Source organism: Periophthalmus magnuspinnatus, chromosome 8 (assembly GCF_009829125.3).
Source record: "Periophthalmus magnuspinnatus isolate fPerMag1 chromosome 8, fPerMag1.2.pri, whole genome shotgun sequence".
NCBI classification, from domain to species: Eukaryota; Metazoa; Chordata; class Actinopteri; order Gobiiformes; family Gobiidae; genus Periophthalmus; species Periophthalmus magnuspinnatus.
In genome coordinates this window covers 28,893,464-28,916,357 of record NC_047133.1, presented here as the reverse complement: position 1 = coordinate 28,916,357, position 22,894 = coordinate 28,893,464, and positions in this window count along the sequence as shown.

Here is a 22,894-nt window from a genome sequence, read left to right as displayed (position 1 = left end):
AACATCTGATTATCCTAGGATTTGCAATAGGTTTTAATGAATTATGAAGATCTATCTGCCACATAAAAAGATATGACTTTTAGTAACGCGCCCTGTACCACCTATAGGGGGTGCCATTTAGGGCCTTCTCTGCACGTGCACGAATTTGAGGTCTACACGCATAAATCGACTTTGTGAGCTTCTCAGATCATATTGTAAATCATAATTGGGGTGTTTTATGTTAGCTGGAGAACAAAAGTAAAGGTGATAGGAGCATGTAGCAGGTAAGACCATTCACACGTTTTTCACTGGGGGACATAGGGTCATTATTGTGTCTCATCCCATTAGTTTCTTCTAAATGCTGTCACTGACTTTGCTGTCTATTGATCAGTTTCCAATGTCCACAGTAACTTGGCTGTATTGGCGAGCAGGTGTGTAGTCACAGCGCCAGAGCAAAGAGGGGAACTAACAATCTTTTAATACCATCTTTGAGCATTTAAGGACCACTGAGCTTTGGAATCAACCTTGGAGAGAAAAGAGCTTTGTTTTAACCTCTTTAGCCCCGCCCTTCTTCTTTTTTAAGGCCTCCACCCTCCCACAACTTCTAGATTTAATTTCCTTTCAGCATGCATATAGAACAAATGTGCACTGCTCTGGAGTGCTGCACTTCCAGAGACAGATGTCATTGCTTTTGTGTGCTGCATTAAAGATTTAGGGTTCCCATGGCAGGGGTGGCACAGGAGGGGGAGGAGGGGGGGGGGGGGGGGATCTGGTGCCAGGCCAAGCCATCAGGGACCACATGACTGTCAGACTTGTTAGCAGTGGAAATAGGGGAGCAAGCAATATGACAGGTCTATTTGTGAGGGAGTGAGGCAGCAATGAGATAATGTGCCCTGTGTGCAGTGCAGTTTTACACACAGGATAGAAGCTGCAAATTATCATGCTGGGATAGTAAATTAGTAAATAAAAAATAAAACGCAAGATGATGTAGTTAGAATCACAATTTTCTTACCTTAGATCACAATATTCAATTTATTTAGTCTTAAAAATAAATGAAAGTGGATTGCAAAGTAATTTTCATGAACACAAACATGAACAACACAGATTTGTAATCGTTGTTTTTAGCTTAAATCCCTTACAGTTCTAACTGAAAGATGTTTTAGCCACTTGAGGGAGACAGATACCAGTCTTAGCCCCTCAGCACCATTATAAAAGCTCATGTTTTTTTGCTCTACTTTATTTGTTAAATTTCACCTGTTTTGTGCAGGTGCTATTTCTCTCCCTTCTGTAACCCTGTGTCATATTCACTGCTTTACTGTTATTCTTAAGGAGCAGTATATCATAATATACATCATAAGATAGGAAGGGCTAAGGGAGTGCAGTCCCTGTTTGTCTCTCTGCTTAAACTAGTTAAAATGTAGTTGGCATCATTTTTAGATGAGATTGGATATCCTATGAAAAGGGGGCAAAATTTTTCAGAAGCGGGGGCTCCCGAAAGTGACTCTGGAATTCAACACAACTTCTTTAACTTTATAACTTCTCTACCTCTGATTGTTACTTTTAGTGTTTTCCTTCGTCACCTGTTGATTCTGTAAAGTTCCCATTTATCTTGTTTCCAGGGGCTGGGTGTTCATCTCTGAAGTCTCTGAAATCATTCCCAATTCAAAGTGCTAAATGTAAGTCAAAGCTATTATTATTGTCACTGCTCTACTGACACATTTGTTTTCCGTGTGAATTGTCTGACTGACAAAAGGAATGAAGTATTTCAATCTGTCTAACTTGTTCCTAGTTCATTGATAGATCACTAGTATTCACAGACATGAACTTTCAGGTGCGTGTACTGCTTTAGAAGTGCAGTAGTGTTGTACTGACCAGTCGGTTCTCTTTCAGCATTTGTCTGAATTTTTTGTTGCGGTTTGATGTGCTCACAAAGTACTGCTGTTACAATATTGCATACTTTATGGAGAACAAACACATTTTCTACAGATTTATCAAACTAAAATCATACACCACCATAAATTTCAAGCTTTTTGAGGGACTTAAATTTACCTAATCAAATAAACAAAACAAGAGTCTTGCTCAAGTCATTGATAAACTCCATCTGTCAGAAATAACATAATTTCAGGCAAAAATCACTCAAGCACAACTTAAGTTAAAACACGGTGTCTATTTGATCAACTAAGAATTTTGAGCTCATATGGCGTCATTACCATCCTATTGTCCCCGCTCGCCATCACAAAGCAGAAATCATAATAAATCCACTGCAAATGAAGCTTTTGTTGGCTTCAAACAATGATGGCTTTGCTCAGAAATTTGGCAAGAAGAAACCAGATTTGTCAGCATTTTCCCCTAGAACAAGGGATAAGGACGAAATCCAAAAATATATAAAAGCGCACCCAAAATGTCTCCATTTCCTGGTAATGACAGTAGACCACAGCGGTTAGAAAAAATAAGGGATATTAAAAGTGTGTTTGGTAAGATGATTCCCCACAGTGTTGGTGATGAATTGCAGCCCTCCTCAAGAACATAAGAATTAATAATCGCGAGGTAGAAGGTGTTGTCCTTGCCAATGCGGATATTACAAAGTGCCTTCAGACAACTTAAGCTTGCTCTAAAGTCTCCACATTTTTATAGTCGCTGATTTTACCATTTGGGCTTGTTTGAGAAATGAGCAACAACAAAACCCCCCACTCCTCACTAATGTTAAACTTGGACCTGTGCCCAATGCGGAACTGCTATGGTAAGCATTCCTACCCGCTGCGAAGGGAGGGGGTTCTAAAAAGAAGACCCAGGGACGGTAAGCCTTCAGTGAGGAGCTGTGGAGTGTTTTACAGTAATGAGTATACCACATGGAGATTTGGTTAGCAGTGTGCGAAAGGCAGGGGGAGCCTTCACCAGTGGAAAAAACAGCAAAGGCCAAAGTGGCTTCCGGAATGATTCATCCCGGGGACACATGGAAGATTTGATTTCTACTTACTTTGCTATAGGCTGAGACTCCCAACATGTTTACTGACACATGGTAGTAGAAATGGTTGTAACTTTTGAGTTATCTTGTTTGTTTCACCATCTTGCAATCTCTATATAATTTATTTTCCCCCATATTCCATGAGTAAGTTTGCTACTTTTCATTTTAGACTTTCACTATTTATAATTGCAATTTGCAATTATAAATAGTGTAAAATAGCAAATATTGCACTGGAAGTTTTGTTTTTTTGTTTTTTGTTTTTTTCAACCTCTTTTCAGTTGTTGCTATGAGTTGAAATTGTGATCTCATACTGGGATCTTAACTGCTCATCAAGCTGAAATAAAGTAAGATGAATAGCCAAAGTTTTCCAACAGGGACATTAAAGTCAATATTTATATTTTTAAATAAATGTATATTTTATTGCAAAAAGAAACTTATTGTTGATGTCACTAATATCAGTGTCATACACGTAAATATATAAACTCACAAACTGTTCATAATTCTTCTCCAATATTCCTATATAAAAGCCACATTATGCCATATAGTGGTGATATCGGCTTGTCAAATCTGATCCCGTCAGATCTCAGAAACTAAGCAAGGCTGAGTCTGGTTAGTACTTGGCTGGGAAAATCAGATGTCACAGTGGGGTGCCAGTGGCAAAAAGCTGTTGTTGTGTTCTTAAGCAAGATACTTCACTCACATTGCCTATGAAAGTAGTGAGTGTTGGTGGTGATCAGAGGCTCAGATTGGCAGCCTCACTTCCGTCAGTCTGATCCCAGGATGGCTGTGACTACAATGGTAGCTTACCACCACCAAGTGTGGAGTGAATGAGTAATGCACTGCATGTATCTTGAAAGGTGCTATATAAGTTAATTGATCAATTAATTAATATCTATCTATTCAGTCTATGTTAAATATAGATTAAATATAGATCTATATTAAATATAGATTTAATATAGATTAGAGTAAGGACGAAAACAAGGCAAGTGGCAAGAACATACTCCATGTATAGACTGAGGCTATATGCAAATCCTTCACTCCTCACTGTACTAAAACACTCCATTGCATGACACAAAATGGCTCTAACCCTAAAACAATCATCCCTCCATCTCCTGTAAACACTGCTCCATACACTCCCATGCACACAGCAGGTTTACATAAGTATTTGGCATTTGTTCCAGGCTCATAATGCACTGGGCTCCCATAGCGGTAAACAAACGTGCCACTGTCTGCCCCTGATACATTAAGATTTTCTCTACAAATCACCACATCGCCATGGGAACAGAACAGCTTGCCTCTTCGAAAAATACCTATACTATGAGTGCCCCTTTTTGACAGATTTGTAAACAATGTCGGTGGAAGATTATTCCCAAAATGTGCGTCTGTGATTGGGCTCGTGGAGGCTGAGGGTCCTAATGCGTTGATTAATGGGTGCGTCAGGAGTGATGGAGGCGCCCTATTCACAAGTGACTGCTAATTTAAGTGGAGATTCATCAAATGTGGCTAGCCTCTCGTACGCACCTTCACGGAGCAGAGCCGGGGTCCGCTCAAGATGAATGAAGGTAATTACGGGCGCTACCTGTTCCCTCACTCCTGCAGAGTCAGCCTGGATACCTGTTCACGGGAGGACTGAGGGGCTACTTGTGGTTTTTGTGCTTTATTATACAAGAATAAAATAGGCCTATTCAATTCACAAGAAATCCATTGTTGAAATTAGGACTGGCCAGTTTTACAATAAAAATCCAAAAGTGTTCTGATACCTATGACAACATGATTCAGCGTGTGTCTGTTTAATGTAACTCTGGTGGTCAAGAACATGCACTTCTCCCCAGGGAGAGACAGTTGGATTTAACTAGTCACAGTAAGTGTGAATTTTTCAGATGATCATGAATGATCAGGCTCCAAGAAAATTGTCATACAATGGAATTTTAAAACAGCTCCCACAAGCAAACTTGCTTTTAGTAACATTTTTTTCTTGTACCTTAACTACATTCATTTTGATTTCAAAAAGTAGTGCTTGGTAATATTTTTTAAATCCATATTCATAAATGACCCCAGATTAAAGTGAGAATGAATTGAATTTATTTTTCAATATATGTATTATCTTTGTTGCAACGAACCAATACTGTGTATTCATACTTCAGTGAGCCCCATTTCACACAGCCATATTTGTTTTCTTGATAATGGGTATGTCTTTCACCACCCTTAACCCTTTTAGTGTATTTAGTGCAGCAATGGCTAGCTATCATCTCTTCTTTAGCTACCATCTCTTTTCTGATTCCAGACAATTGTGACAATTCACCAGCACAACTGTGGGGGGCTAGTAAAAATATGTAATAAAGTACTTATACAAATAGATGTCTGCAGCATCCCCGTGGAGATTAGAACTTGAATGTTTGCTAATGATCCAATCAGACTGTCTCTCCTCTTGCTGCCGTAGGGATAGCAGTGCCACAGCTCACACAGGCTCAGGGCAAGCGTGTGGGGAAGGCTGTTTGTTTGTCCAGTTGGCGTTGTTGGTGGTAAATGTCATTGGTTTGTGTGAGACAGACGTGCTGCCAGTGACTCTGAACGTGCCTGTCCTGTGCCAAATCACCAGAGTAGTGTGGAGTAGCGACCACTGATGGAGCAGTTAGAACTAATGTGACTGAAACATCCTATTCAGTGAAGGACACAGGCTTTCAGAATCACAAAGTAATATGTGGGGTTATACAAATAAAGTGGACAAAAACTAAATCAAGAATAACATGATTTGATTTGTTTACTACATAGGCACAGAATCCCTATGACACTGTCAGCTCTGAGTTTCTCTAGAACAGATGAGTAGCGGCTTCATTCTAAGATCTTGACAAGATAGTTGTTCCAATAGCATAACACAAGTAAAAAATGCGGTTAGAACCACTGACCAATCACCAAACTAGGGATGGAACCAGATCTCTTGAGATAAAATTGCCAAGATTTTGTGCACATGAGAAGAGTGATCTCATGAAATATGTTTACATTTGGCTTGGTCAAAAACGATAAAGCAGGTGAGTTATACTTGAGTGCGACTAAAAATAAATAAAAAACTGTGAGGCCATTGTGAACTCCAGTGAAATGCACATTTAATTTATAGTAAATTATGTTAAAATCTCTCATCTCGTCTTTCATCTTGTTTAATTTTATTTGTTAAAAAATGTACATAACTACACTTGGCCTGCTGTTTTGTTTGTTGTTTTTTTTCCTTTATGGCAGCAATAATTAAAAAAAATCTTCAGTGTATGCAATCAATGTATTGCAATTCCATATTTTAAATGGAGGTAAACATGCAACAGTGTTCTATAGTCATCAAGAATTGTTAAGAAAAAAAAATAACACTTTAAAGCAACACTTAAAGAACATCTCTAAAATATCAAAACACTGAATGCTTAAACTGTGAGCAAAGGTTCAGACTTTGTTATAAAATCCCCAGACAATAATAGACTAAAGATGTGTGTGGTGGGATTTGTCTTGCTTTCCAACATGGCAGCCACAGTCTTCATAGTGCTCTCTGACTGGCCAAATCCATTTGTAAATGTCACACGCTCCTAATCAATCCTGACACATGGGCTTCGTCTACAAAGACACGACACTTTTCCACTTCTCGCTGTCTCTTTCCAAACATGAAGTCATCTCTATGGGAACACTCCCAAAGCCTCCAAGTTCTGCTGCAGGTCCAGTCCTGACCTCCTCATGTTAAAAAGGAGTATAGTGAGAGGCCAGAATTAACCATACAGTCAATTTACTTTTACTATTACAAGACCATATAGTTCTGATGTTTAGGTTCAAAATAATACACTACATATAGAAATGTATGCATACAGTTATAGAAGCCTGTGACCTCCATATGGAGATTTGGATTTTGCAAGTCAGATCAAATAGTTTTGTCTCATAAAGACTCCATAAACATACAAGTGATAGAGCAGTCAACTTATAACCGGAAGAATGGCAGTTCAAATTCAGCTCTGTTAACGTGGTTGTTGTGTCCTTGTGGTTAGGAAGACATTTGCACAGATTGAAAGTCAGCTCCATGGCAGCCGTGGCAGTAGACTCAGACTTGTTCATCTTTTTTTTCCTTTTTTTTTTTAAGTTAAAGCATTTTCAGATTGTGGCTGTGGACTCAATGATATTTTTAAACAATACAATGTAAACACTTATACCTGTTCTGAGATTTAAAAAAAAAGAAAAAAAAAACATACTAAAACTATTCAGGGAAGGTTACATTGTGTCCTATTTTTGTATTTGTTGTTTCAGTATCAATACTTATCAATATGAAAATTTTTTGACAACCACAATGATGCAATATTATAGGGAGACCTTTCTTTGGTCATTACTAGTGAAGTAGTTAGTCCCCCAGTCACATTACAACAGGGGCGTCAAACACATTTTCACCGAGGGCCAAATGAGCAAAATGGCTTCCCTCAAAGGGCCAGATATAAAATAAATCTAACTACTTTTTTAACTTGTTAATTAACTCTTTCTATATTTATTACTTATTCAAGTTACAGATATTGTATATGCATTTGCCTAGATGTAAAAATATATCTGTGTAACTGCGTATCTCCTGATAAAATTACATTTTAAGACCATCATACCTTTTAATTTACACACACACATAAAATGATGTGGAGGGCCACATTTGGCCCACGGGCCTTGAGTTTGACACCTGTGCATTACAATTTAAAGTTGCAATGTGTGTGTGTGTTGTTGTTTTTTTACTGTTTTGTCAGATGGCATAATAACAGAGTGCTGAGTCACAGAACATGGTATTGACTATGTACACTATCTTTAAATAATGACATGCTCACAGCTGTTCTGTGGTTCTGGAAGTGCTCTCCTCTGTACTGGGGGTTTGGTGGGGGTTTGTTGGGGGTTGGTGGGGGTTTGGTGGGGGCTTGGTGGGGTGTAGACATGGCTCCCGTTGTTCCCTTTGCCGCGCCAGACCATCTGTCATCTGCTCCAACATCTGCAGACCCAAGGTGCCCCTGTCACCCAGCGTTACAGCACTGTGTTTGGCTCTCCCATTAAAGACGCCTGGAGTGATTCACAGAACAAAATCTATTAGAGTGAATCAGCTGGGCTCCTACATTAAGATTTGGACCGGTCTTTGGACAGCGCCACCCGCCTGTCAAAGCATGTCTCTACATGTCTGCCTGTGTGACATCTCATCTCCTCTGACTGGCAGTTTGGCCCACAGATATGGTCTACATGAGCTCCGACTCCTCTGGATTTCTTCTGTCTCAGATTCTACCTCAAAACAGATGGCTTCCCCCTTCCACACGTTTAATGGAGCTCCTCTTGGTGCTCTTGAGCTAAATAATGGGCTAAATAATGTGTCTGATTCTGTACAATATGTTCTGTGAACATTTTGAAAAGTGCATGTTCAGATCAATTCAGTTGTTCAGAAGTACTTTATGGGGATGATCCAAATTTGGCTAATTGAAAACAACAGTAATTTGCATATGGGATGTAACGTTAACGATACTGGCATTGTAATTTGCTGGCTCAGGCTTTGGGGTCAAAGATATTGGTTCAAAGATATTGATTCAGCCTATACGTTATAAGACTGTTTATGGCCAACAACAAAAACAGTTGGTTAAACACTTCCTAATCTCCAGCAATGCAGCCAATCATTAATCAGTGCTAGTGCAGGATCTGCAGCTCAGTGAGTGAATTTTGGAGCTTTCACATGAGGCATGGTCTGTCCTCTAAATGCAGGTAACATTCACAGGTTTAGTTATGATTATTCCTTCCTTTTTAAACAATTGCATGCGCATGCTACATACTCTTACCTTTAAGGAAAGAAACATTAATTCTATGTATGAGTATTGGTTGCTTGAAGTAGCGATATCAATATATTGTATTTTATGCTTGTAGAATTCTAGATTGATTCTAGAAGGTTTGCTTTTCCAAAAAAAGGTAAGATGAGATAAGAGTAAAACTAATGCATACAATTATATCTGCCACACTGATGAAGACAAAAGACCACACCACCAGGCATCTACCATCTGGTGTCAATCTACTTTTTCCAGTAGATTTCCAGAAAGCCACAAACTCACTATAAGCCCTCTTAATTCCACAATTGTCCACTTCACTTGAGTACAAATACAGTACTGTGCACATTGTAGTTGGTCTGATAGCGCAGAGATATTTTGAGGTACAAAGAAATGCGTTGGCAGATGGATTGGTGCATTAAGACCGGACGAGGCATTAGTCTTCTCTCGAGAGCGCCACTGTCTATGGCATATGCCTCTGATCTGGATTACGCCAACAAGATCACAACAATATGCTCATTGTCCAGCAGCACGCAGGGCTATAATCTACGGGATTATACTCTCCAGCAAACTGGCAGCAGCCTTTGAGGATGAGAGCGACTGATAGAGGAGCATCCTTTATAAAGATGGGCTGATTATCCAGAGTCTGATTTCAATTGTGTTTGTCGATAATAGATGTGCTGTTAGTAGAAACACAAATGCACACAAACACACGCATATGCACACACACAGACACTCTTTAAAACAGACTCTATACAACAACAGAATCTTTGATGCGCAGTGTACTTTTTAGGAATTACCAGAGCCAGCGGACAATCTATTGAATTTTATTTTTAGAGATGTATTTTGCTAAAATAACTGTTAAAACGTCAGAAGTAATAGAGTTGTGTTTTGTTTCAACGCTGCATGCATCTGTAATATGTGTACTATTTAGTCTCCATCTAATCTGAAATTTCGTGTTCCCCGCTGGTATATGTTAGTTGGTATTAATCTATGCAGACCTTCACAAGAATGGTCATTCAAGTGCTCAACAGACGCTATAGCTGCCATTGTTTTAAGTCACCAACAAACTATTTCATCCAAGTTCTCCAATGCGTCCAGAGAGAGGCAGACCTTGTTTTCCCTTCTGACATTTTGTACACACAAATGTCCTGGCAACTAAGACACACTAGCAAATGCTAATGCTACATTGTTCTGAGTACTCTGTCCTGAATAATACATTTGTTTTCAAGTCTCCCTAAGTAATCCAATTTCAGTATCATGCAACCTTTTTTCTTTTCTTGAATTGGCAAATTGAAAAGTGTATCTAATTCACTAGCAAAAGTAATACGCACCTTTCTCTTCACAGCTCCAGTGAAAGTTTGAAAGTCCAAACACACTCTCTCACTGGGAGTAGTCGTGAACAGCCTATTGTGACATATGGTGAGTCTGGAGAAACCTCTGTCCAGTTGGTGGTGAATGAGAGAGAGAGAGAACAGTGTGTGCCCTGATCACACAGAGCTGTTGCCCACTGGCCTGGCACTGGAGTATGGGCCACATACAAACACTTCTACTCACTAACAGGCAGTAGTAGTAGAAGTAGTAGTAGTAGTAGTAGTAGTAGTAGTAGTAGTAGTAGTAGTAGTAGTAGTAGTAGTAGTAGTAGTAGTAGTAGTAGTAGTAGTAGTAGTAGTAGTAGTAGTAGTAGTAGTAGTAGTAGTAGTGGTGGTGGTGGTAGTGGTAGCAAGAAGAGGAAATTGGTTAGAGAACAGTTGTCAATCTGGTATCAAAAAAGTATATGTTTATATATTTGGCTGAAATATACATTGACGTGCATTGCAGCAAATGCCAAGATAATGAAAATCACAGGAGAATTGTAATTGTAATAACTTAAGAAGGCATGTTTTAAATCAAACTAATTTCTTTGAACACTTCATTAGCAGAGAACTCGGCTTAAGAAAAGAAGGGACCCTGGCAACTGTGAAAAATAATATTGTTAATAAACCCTCCACCATTTCACTTCACTGGCGGTGACACCAAATCCAAACAAGACACTGGCAAATCCTCTATGTGAACAAACTATTTCCCTTGTTTGTGACCCTTTTTAACTTGATCATGCAATTGAACCAAAAACCAAAACGGACCCAAACAAACTTTTTGGAGAGTGACATTCAGTACAGGCCAAGAGAGTGTGAAAAGAGCACCTGCGTGGTCCTTAGTGCAGAGACAAGCGCTCACAAGCTCTTAGCAACAACATGTACTTAAGTCTGGAACAACTCAGAATTCAGCGTCTACAACCTTGTCTGGGATCCTTAATACACGGCTTCTTCAATACTTGATACTATGAAGATGTGAGTCTGGTCACCGGTGAATCTCTCAGTTTTAATATGGGCATGATTGGCAGGTGGATTAGCCAATCGGGGACACGCATAGGCCACGGTATCGAAAAAATGAAGGAACTAACTATCATGGGGGTCTTAAAAACATGACGGATTTCTGCAGAATCAGTGAGTGAAGCCCTAAACTGTTAATCTGAGGTGAGATAAACTTGATTTTATTTGTAAATCATAGGTGACCAATGAGCTCTTTCATTTCACATGTGTCACTTAAAAAACAAATCTGACTGCACAATCGCGTTTGACCAGGTCAGAGATACAATAGGGGACGAATCTAATATCAATCTATATTAAAAAAATTGAGATATTATTCCAGATTTGCCAGCAATCTAATCAGCACAGCAATGCCGAATTTTTCCTTTCCACTAAAATATGTCAGTCAAAAGACTATAAACTAAACAAAATTAAATATAAACAATAGGGTATGACATAAACCTATGCAAAAAGTGGTTCAATGTTGTCTTGAACCTGTGGAAGGGCAGTTGCTTTAAATTCAATCAAATTAATAGAAAAGAGAGTCATTCAAATCAAAACAATTGAATGGTTCTACTTTGGTCCTTTGTCTTTCCGAGCCCAAAAGCAGCCAGCCTAATTTGCACTATTATTTAGTGAAGCTAGCAACATGGATCTTGCATGAATGAAATTAATTTGCATTTAACCTGTAATCAATTTTACTTGTCTGGGCTGACCTAGTAAAGCTCAAGAGCTAGCCTTAGCAAAGTAGTTTTTTGTTTTGGTGGCCAGTTATGCTTAAAATTGTCAGGTACTTTTTCAACTAAATTACCAAACAATTAAAGCTAGAAAAATATTATAATAATAATTTCTTTATTTTGTTTTTTTATGAACAAACACTTCAACTACAATTACACACTGTTTTCATGTTTAATATATAGCCACCATGATAGCCACTTACCATCAGCCTTTTAGCGTTTGTCACTTCTGGTTTTCTTTGTGCTCTTACATTTGTCCTACCAGGCCCATTAGCAGCTGCCTGATTTGCAGCAGCACCATTTTGTGAAGCTAGCGACACGAATCCGGCGCCGTGCTTTAAATGAGCCTTAACCTCTCTGCTCCCCCAAAAGAGCTCCACACAACAACAGACAGCCAACAGTATGTTTTAACTCTTTATGGATTTTCATAAGTCATCTAGTGGGCCATTAAATAAAAATGATACTATGAAAAAGTGGTGGAGGCTAAAATTAGATCACCCCCCTGTAGTTGTGGCAGGACACACGGTGCCAGCAGATTTGCAACATGGGTAGAAGTTTTAAAACATAACATTTTCAAAATTTTTGGTAAGTGAAAGAAGTTTTGAGTTCTGCATGCATTATATTGCTGTAAAACTCACAATCAAAATTCTATAACACAGACACGTCATAATTTCACAATTCACAGTACATTGTTGGTTAATAGGCCTACTGGTCAAAACATATATATATATATATATATATATATATATATATATATATATATATATATATATATATATATATATATATATATATATAAACTTGGTTGCAGCCTTGCAGTACAGATACACAACACACAATCAAATTGAAACAAAAGCTTGTAAATGTATTATTTTCCTCATTTTAAAACTAATTACAGTTGTAAGTAGTAGCACAGCACATGTAACCATATAACTTTATATGTGCGTGTGATAGCGTTATTCTCATAAACACTGATCTCCTCCTGTCCTTTGAGCATATTTGTTCACTAATGCATTTACCAAACTTGTTTTGTATCACCGTGCGTGCAATGAAAATGTCAGATTAAATTTAATGCGCATGCTGTTTTCACATCAACATTCAAAATATAAATATTCAGCTGCAGGTACAAACTCAGTGGAGTAAAAGAAGTATGCAGATTTATATACATTTAGTGGCTGCATGTTGACTAGTCATGAATAGTACATAATTCACATATAATACTTTGTAAATTGTCCAAGTCAGTATCCAAAAAGTCACAACTTGGAGAATCTTTGTTGTTCCCTTTTGGCTTAATCTCGATTTTTTTCCTATGCAGACTATTAGAGCAAAATGTTTCTTTTCCCAGTACAGATATATTATAAGCAGCTCTTGAGGTCAAAATAAGTCTGCTGTGTACTGTTTTACAAAGCTTTTTATTATCCGAGAATTTCAAAATGTGTAGTTAGCATGCTAGTTGTTATTAGCATTACCTTGATGTCAAAACTCTGCTTTGGCCTCTGAATTTTGTGAATAGCGCTTCAAAACTCATCACTGTGACTAATTAGGATGCTTGGATCAATAATTTAAGCAAGAAATTACTTTGGAGCTCTGCAAACCATATAAAAGGCACGAGTTCTGTTTTTTTAAGACATTAAACATCAGACACAGGAACGAATTCTACTGCTATAAAGCCTTACTTCAGCAGATGTAGACATAGTATAGTCAAAAGTCAACATGTCAATAATTGGAGGAAAGCAAAAACATATTGAATAGTGGATTATGTTTAGGTTAACCATATGCAATATTTGAATTCATTGAGCACACTGTTAGCCTGTTCTCATCACTGCCAAAAGTTTGGTTGCAACCAAAAACCAACATTTTTCATTTTGTGTCAAATGAGTTATATTTTACCAAAACCTCATCTAACAAACATGACATTATTAAACCTCCTTTTGATTAGACCCCCTCCTGCCTCCACATACTTCAGGTAGCTACAGGGTGGGTGCCAGTGCAGGAGGGGGAGGGTCCGGGACACGTGATTGGCCGATGGGTTTGGGCAAGCGAGAGAAGAGGGGAGAGAGAGGGAGGTAGAAGTGAAAGCAGATGGCAAAGCTGGCACCTGTCTCCCACTAAAATCTGTTCTGGGCCCCGTAATTTTCTGCCAAAACAAGACTGGTAGTTTTAACCCTTCACGGCCAGTACTCCCTCAACATTTTTTGTTAGGATTTAACTCTCTGCGTATGAACAGACTACAAATCTTGTCAGCTTATAGGCAGCATTTAGAACAGGAAATAGTTTGAACCTCTTATTCATAGCATTTATCAAAAGCATAGCGAGATATTTTTTGTTTCTTGTTTGTTTGCCTTAGTCAGTTGCAAATGCCTTTACTACACAAGATTTTATCATTTGTGCCGTGTTGCTAAAAGCCATGCTATAATCATATAAATGTTCAATCCACTTCCCACCGTCGCTACTAGTGACACTTAATCCAAGCGCTCAGTGTGGAAAGTGAAAAACAGCTCATTTCTAAAACGGGCCATCCATTATTATACTATTTCCAGTTTGAAAATGTGAAATGTTTTTGCTAATAATTCCCAAAAGCCTGACATATGTATTCTACAAGCCAGATGCGACACAATAGAATTCACATGCACCATACACACTTGGTACTCTGGTAGACACTCTCAGACAGGAGCTGGCGCCAGGAGTGCGTGGGGCAGACGTGGCACACATTTGGCACACATTTGGCACACATTTGGCACGGGAGGCCGTCTGTTCCAGGTGGCTGCTTCTATAAGGTAGATCCCTCACTACACTCCTTCACATGACACTGCAAGAATTATGCAGAAGAAAGACTGGCCTTTTGGTTGTGTTTCCTGGATAAGGACCAGACTAACAGGACCAAACCAAGTCTACTAAAGGGACTAAAAAGACAAAAGAATGCTACTAGGTTTTAGTTTACTATAATAGGTAAATTAAGCTGGAACACGTCAGCCTAGCCCAGGGTAACTGTGGCTGCAATAGTAGCTCACAACCAACTGAGTGAATGAATAATGCTTGAAATTGTAAACTGAATTTGAGCAACTGGAAAAAGTGCTGTAAGACTGTATTGTAATTTAACTATATACCAAACTATATGAGATCATATGGAAATACACTGGCAACGTAATAATAACCATATTTGATTAGCCTTTACGAGGATAAACAAATACTTATTACATAATGAACAAACTATTAAGATTGATTCAGATTTAGTGATAAATGAATACCTTGCTAACCCTAATTCCTTAATTAAGTAGCCTATAGTAACCCAGAATCTTTAGTGGTACTAATACAATTTCACAAGTATATATTTTTGTAGTTGTAAGTGATTCACTGATGAGGAGGACAGCTTCGTAAATGTTTGAATGAAATGGAATGAGGCATATAGAGGCTTGTCAGTCAAACCAGCCAAAACACTTATCGCATCAAAAACATGTCAAGATGAAGGAAAAATCGCAATTATTATTATTTATCAAATGTATTGTCTTATCTAAAATAATTTATGGAAGATATTTTATCATTTCACTTGCATGTGCCTGTTAAAAAAATACCAACTTTTATCAATTTGGCTGTAATTTTGAAACTGACCAGCAGAGTGCACCACAGGACCCACTTCTGCTTATCTCTTCTTCTTCACCAGATAATTCAAGTTCAGCCCCCACGTGCAAGCCTGTTACCTTGACCTTCATATTAAAAGTTAGACCGAAGTTAGCTACACCTGTTATCACCAACTTGCTTCAACTCCTTTAAAACTTTACTCAACTCAATGTAACTCCTTTCCTACTTTCCGTCCCTCCTCTCCTTCACTTTCACTCTCTTTTTTTCTCGTTTTTTAAGGGAACCACAAATTGTATCCAGACTTTCGCACATAGTAACTCACTGTTTTGGGCTATTTAGAAGCGTAACAATTATAAACAACCCTGCAATGCGTTTCTGGGCTAATGGCGTTGACTGCAGTACAGCGAGGGGATAAAAACCTTCCCTTGGGTTATTTTCAAATTGCGGGCTTATTTTTGTAATTGCGGTGGCTATTTTTTAAACACCACATGTTTTGGGGCTTTTAATGAAAATGAGCTTTCAGGAACAAGCAGTTTTGACATTCATTTCTTCAGTGCTGTAAATATAATAGTATTAATAACTTACATATTGCGAGCTGGGAGTTTCTTTGCGGTGTGCTGACAGAATTACAGAGCCAATGGAAAAGTGTGTGTCGGAGGAGATAAATGATACACCAGACATGCAGGTATAGAGAAGAAACGCACGTGAACAAGTTTAAAATGGAAAACAGATATGGAATTGAGTTTTATGATTTTTTCCAGATTTATAATTATTTGTTGTAAATCTTTTTTTTTTTTTTCCCCAACTGTCAGTGTCAAAGAAGCTGTGACAGATGTTCATGCACTGTGTACTTTGGCTCTTTTCTTTTATGCTATTTGAGATATGTTGGTAATTTAAAATGAAATCAAAATAAATAAATAACATTATTTGTATCACCACCTGGTGGTACATTTATGGAGTTTTTAATTATTTAGTTATAATTGACCCAAATTTTTGCAGATATAGCATAACAGTATAGAAATGAAACTAGCCTATTTGTTTAGTCCATTGGGCAAATAATAAAAATAAGAATTTAAATTAAAGGTGCACGATGTAATTTTTTTGGAGAGGGGTTCTTCACCTGCTTGACTCCATGGAGATCTTCATCTTCATCAGTACGGCCTTTTTTCCCCTTTTCAAGTGGTTTTATTGCTAACATGCAGCCTTGTGGTTAGCCGGGTCACCTCACCACAGATCTGATTTGTCGTTGTCTCCATGGAGACAGATAAGTTTAATGTCACACAGTAGAACAGAGACATGCAGGTGGCCCACCCTTCATCAGAAAAGTTACATAATTAAAATCTCTAAGTGGCCTCTGTACATTTTATGGCTTTGAATAAAACAGACCCAGTTTATGGTCTATAAGTAATTAAGTAACTAATATGTATAATCCAGTGTAATTTTTTTCATTTTACACAGGGTAGTAACTTTTCCAGATTGGGCCTTGCCTGGTGCAGTTGGCAGTGCCCAGGGGTTGTTGCCATGCAGTTGAATGTGGTTGTCCCATAGACACTTTTTTACACACACTCAAACACACACTGCCCGCTAACAATGGTGAGCTTTATGAGGTGCCCACTGGTGCCATGGTAACCCCACCATTCTGGGCAAAGACGGCCCAAACGCTGTGCCAAAGAAATGCCAGGCTCCCCTTCTCTCCCCTTTCCTCTCTCGACCGCGCTGCCCAAAAAATCTTTAGGAACTTAATGAGTGAAACTAGTGGGCAGACAAATTACAACGGCAGTATGAGCTAGAGGTGCTGCAAAGTTTTACAGTGTGCAGGGCTGGGCAAAGAACAGGGAATGTTTTACTTAGATGAGTACAAATTATAATTGTTTTCTTGTTTTGTCTTGTACGCACATTCATTCATTGTTGAATTAAGGAATAAAGAAACACTTTTACTACTCATAGCTAATGCAGAGATAACGGCATAGTAGCTGCAAACTTATTTATTGGTTATTGAAGTAATCTACAACAATTTATAAATGAGTCATCATGATCAGGATTATACAAACTATACCCATATTTGCAAAGTCACAATGCTACTCTGTTTGTATGTAAATATGCCCTCTGTGGTGCTATGGTTTTGACTTATATGGTTCAAATCTAGTTTAAGCTATTACATATTCAAGCACCTTTGTGACAATGGATTTATCAAAATGACCTAATGGACAGGGTAATTACTGACTGAGTCATTTGGGACCTTCCAAACAAAGAATAATTATTTTATGTGTTGTCTTATGCTGTATAGATGTGTGTACAGTTTACAGTTGGATAAATATCTATTTTTCTTTTATAAAGAGGCATTTTATTGAGCTGTGCTTAAGTTTTTGTTTTTCCTCGAATGATGCAGAAAGAAGGGAGCCACTATCTGTGTGAATGGTCTTGCATGTTTATAGTATGTTAACATAAAATGTTTATATATATATATATATATATATATATATATATATATATATATATATATATATATATATATATATATATATATATATATATATACACACACACACACACACACACACACACACACACACACACACACACACACTTTTTTTTTTTTTTACTTCTTTTTTTCAAACACATGGTCAACAACAAAAGCCAATCATATTACTGCAACTACAGTTGACTACAGGTGAGTTAATCCTCACCTGCAAAACTGAAGATCATGTTTTGAATATTTTTTACCTTTTACTACATCATTTCAATCTGCAACCCCAAAATAATTGTTAACACATTTTGTTGGCTGTTAGAAGTATTTTTCCAATAATAATTATGTTAATTATGTTATGTTTAAAATTTTAGTTTGGACCTTGAGTATTTTATTTAATTCTAGTCATCAAAAATGAACTATGAACTATGCAAAACAATTCCATGCTAGCTTCATTATACTTTACAATCATATACTATTTCCAAACACGCAGCCAAATCAAGTCACATTTATGAATCAAACTTTTGGAGTATTTCTGTGCAATGTGAGCTCTTGACCTATGCGGTCACTCATTCTGGCACAGTTACATACGGCATAAAGGCCTCACACTGATCACCGCTCCTCAGGTGAGATGGAAACTTTTGTATGTTTATAAATGCAGAGACTGCGTTTGGAAATCACCCCGGGTCGTACAGGCACCCAGCCCAGTCTCTGGCACTGCTCAGGCCACACCATAAAGACTGTGGAGGAGGTGGGGGTCACAAAATGGAGTCGCTTCTAGGGCTTTTAACATCTCTGCAAATCCATGCCAAGTGCAGCCCGTCCAACAGACTATCATGTTAGAATTGGTGTAGTAATTGCTACTTGTCCCTCTCCTTCACCACACACCCTTTACCCTGTTTCACTATGAGCCGCTAACATGTAAAACAGCTGGGAATATAGGCTGTGCATTCCACTGGTTGAAGACATAAGTGGTTACTGCATTTGTGCTCAAATGGAAGGAGGAACATCAAAGCAAGGTGCGGTCATGTGACAAGCAATCAAAAAATGTGCATTTTCCTTTATAAAATAATAAACAAATGATTATACAACATCATTTAACCATAGAGTGAGGTATGAACATTAACACCCAAGGACAACATTGTGAGTATGTTAGATTTTTAGAGGAAATATGAAGAGGAGGAGATCGATAGGTTGAGGAAGCAAATATGCATAGATAGGCAACAAATGAAAAATAAAGGGGAGAGAGAGTGCATTTAACAGGGGAAAGCTTGAATATTATATAGTGTATCTTAAAATGCTGCAAAAAAAGTTTTGTTTTTTTAAATAAAAAGATATCTATGCTGCAGTCTTTCAAACAAGAGTATAAAGTGATTTCTGCACATGAGTCATTTTACAGTCCCTTTATATTTGTATGATACTTAAACCCCTACATTTAAAGAAACATTTTTAAAGAAACAGATGAGATAAGAGCATTTTTGTTTACTTTAGTTTTGATTTATCCTTTCTGTCTTAGATTATTTGAGTACTTTTTCATCAAGAACTTCATTTGAGCTCATTTGCAGAAATCATCACACATACACTCACAATGAAAATCCTCCAGTTTCAAGTTCCACACTGTACCCAAGTGAACTGTGTACCCTGATAGGAAACATTCCTAACCAGCAAGTCCCTCATTGTAGGGACAGAAAAAGCAAACAAACCCATAATGCATTTTGTCTTGTAAATAAATCCAAGGTTTTGTTTTAAACACAGGCCTGCCCCACTTTCACTGTCTGACTGCTCTTATGTTTCCTCTCACAAGTATGTCTAAATCAGATCTCTATAACGCTGCCCTCATGGATTTTGACTTACTGTTTACACCGCACAGGCAAATGGCTTTGCTTTGTTTTTATTGTGCTCATGAGCTGCACATTTTCCTCTGTTTTCAATATACTCCACACAAGCAGCCATTTCAACCATAAAGATTGGGTCTATGTATTACAGTTAGAGTGGTCCACCCCAGTGAAGAAGGACCCACCATATCCTCTGTAGATACATTTTTTCGATGTATTTTAACAGTGTATTTTATTTTAGGCTAAAGAGGGACTATACCTGGAGTTAAAGTTTGTTTCCCGATGACATTTTTAAAGGATAAGTTATAATGTTTATGTATGTCAAACACACCAATGAAAAATATAATCTTAAATATATATCTAAAAAATATATCTTTTGTTCATTTATGTATACACCCCCCCCCCACACCCCCCCCCCCCACACACACACATATATATATATATATATATATATATATATATATATATATATATATATATATATATATATATATATATATATATATATATATATATATATATATATATATATATATATATATATATATATACACACACACACACACACACACACACACATATGTATATATATATACACACACACATATGTATATATAATTGGCCACTACTAAATAACTAAATAACTAAATAATTTTACTATCCTCCACCATATCACACAATTTCACTCTCTATCCATACCCCCATCATATCCCCATCATATCCCCATCATCACCTTAGCAGAAGAACCACTGTCCCCCATCACCACCTCAGCAGAACCACTGTCTCATCACCATTTCAGCAGAAGAACTGTCCCGCCACCACCTTAGTAAACCCATTGTCCCATCAACACCTCAGCAGAGCCACTGGCCTCATCATCTCAGCAGAAGCACTGTCTTCATCATCTCAGCAGAACCACTATCCCACTACCACCTCAGCAGAAGAACTGTCTCACCACCGCCTCAGTAGGAGAAGCATGTCTTGTAGGTAGAATTTAGTTTAGTGTTTATGGACATGCAGCTGTGCTTGTCTGCAGAGGAAAACCACACTCAGGGCCTTTGGCTGTTTGCGTGTTTCCTAAATGGACCAAGCAAGCGCAAACAATACAAGTTTGTATCATATTAAAATATTGTTTGACAAAAGGAAGACAATTTTGGTGTATGTCAATTCCAATATACGTCTCGTTTGTTTGTGCATGTCAAAACATGTCAAATTAGAGTTCCCAATCTCGTTTCCAAGAGCTCTTTGTGTGCAAAACGGGGCTTTTGGGAATGTAGCAACGTGACCTTTGACACCATGATATTGCCCTAAAGATACCCATACACACAAACATGTCATCTTAAAAGATGGTGAACCAGCCAAAATACTCAGTAGACATTAAACATAACCCTGGACAAAATATATTTTTTTCAGTTAAAAGGCAAATTGGACCAAAGAACTCTCAGCAGTCATCCAGCTCAGTTCTACCCATATATGTGAGATAAATAGTGAAATTAACAGTAGAAATTTTGTTATACATCTCAGGCAAGTACACTGCATCCATTTTACGGCATTTTTCATATTTCTTATCAACTTTCCTGGCTGCAGTGTTTGGCTCGTAGGTGGGATAAAGCGTGTTTGGCCTCATTTGCATATTTGTGATCACACTGCTCTTACATGGGCCCGGCACTGCCCCTCTTTTGGACATGTCCCTGTGTTGGAGTGATGGGCGTGGGTCTGGGTGAGGCCTGGGTGCCACTTCTCTGGCTCTCCCTCCGCTCGCACCGGCTGGCTGTAAATGAGCAGCAGAGCGGTTTGGCGCAGGAGAGCTTGTCTTTACTGGCATGTGCTTATATGGGAGACTTCTGACTGCTGTGGTGGGCGCGAGCTGGACCGGACCAGAAATGTTCTTTAGAAATGTAGTACAAGTTTTAACAGCAAAGACGATATTCTGTGTTCAAATCGATTTTAGTGGATGTGTATAAAAAGAAAATAAGATTCTATACAGGCCTATAAATGTAAAAATATTGTTGTAATATCCCATGGGTTTGATGTCTCACAATACATGTATTGGAGGTTTTCTGACTCTAGACTTATATTTCCAGATTGAGTACAATAGCCATTTTCTGTATGAATACTCACTTGAAACTTTTTCCCATGAAATATCCACAAGGTAAATTCACATGTTGGACCTGATCGTTTATGTTACTGATTAGACCCCAGAACTCAATAAAACAACAAAAACCTGCATTTTAATACAATTACGTCTATCTGTTTTAAATATTACTGGATAATTTCATTTTCATGTAAAACTGTTTAATAAAATACTTTGTCCAGATATTGTTTTATGTTTTTGTATTTGCCAAAGAGACCTATAGTAGCAGTAAGTTTGGCAAGTCCAGTCCATTTAAAGTACATTGCAACCATGTTTGTTGGTGTTGATAAAAGGGAGTTTATTACATTCATTGTATTATGCTTTGATTCTCCCTCCAATACAGTGTCCAACGGGCCCCAGTCTAACCTGGCTCCTACATCTGAGCCTGGCCTGGGGCCTCCTGGAACCTGCCTATCACACACACCACTTCCCTATATGCTCATACATGTTTCTATACTTATCAAACTAGAACTATCCTATAATGCCTCATGTACAATACTATTTGACCCAAAGGAATAATGCTATCACTATACAGATTAAGATAAGTCTTCTATGGCAGGAGAAGACAGTTGGAACAGGGGAACAGTGAGGCACAGCTGCTTGGAGGAGACTCATCTCGGACTCCCCTCTTCATCCAAACATGCACACACACACACACACACAAACACACATCACAGATCATGGGCGACATACAGTATATACCAGCACATGCACAGCCCCGGTCCCAGTAACACAGCTAGCCCTGTTACAGATAGGCTGAGTTGTTGAGTTCGGCTAGTGCAGAGGAAGAGGACTAGAGAAAATGGCGTGGGAGAGGCACAGTGACCCGGGGCTCAGGTGGCAGCTCTGTTATGACGTTTCAGCGCGCTCGTGGTGGATGGTAGGACACGCACTTCCTGTATTTAAATTTGTCTATTCTTGTTAACTGGAGTGTTGTATTCCTTTGTGTTTAAATGTTATGTTGTGTTTGCATGTGGATGTCTCACCCGCACAAGGATTGGAAAGGCCACAGCTGGGCCTGCTAGTTTCTGTAGGCAAGAGAAAGACAATTGTAAGTACAT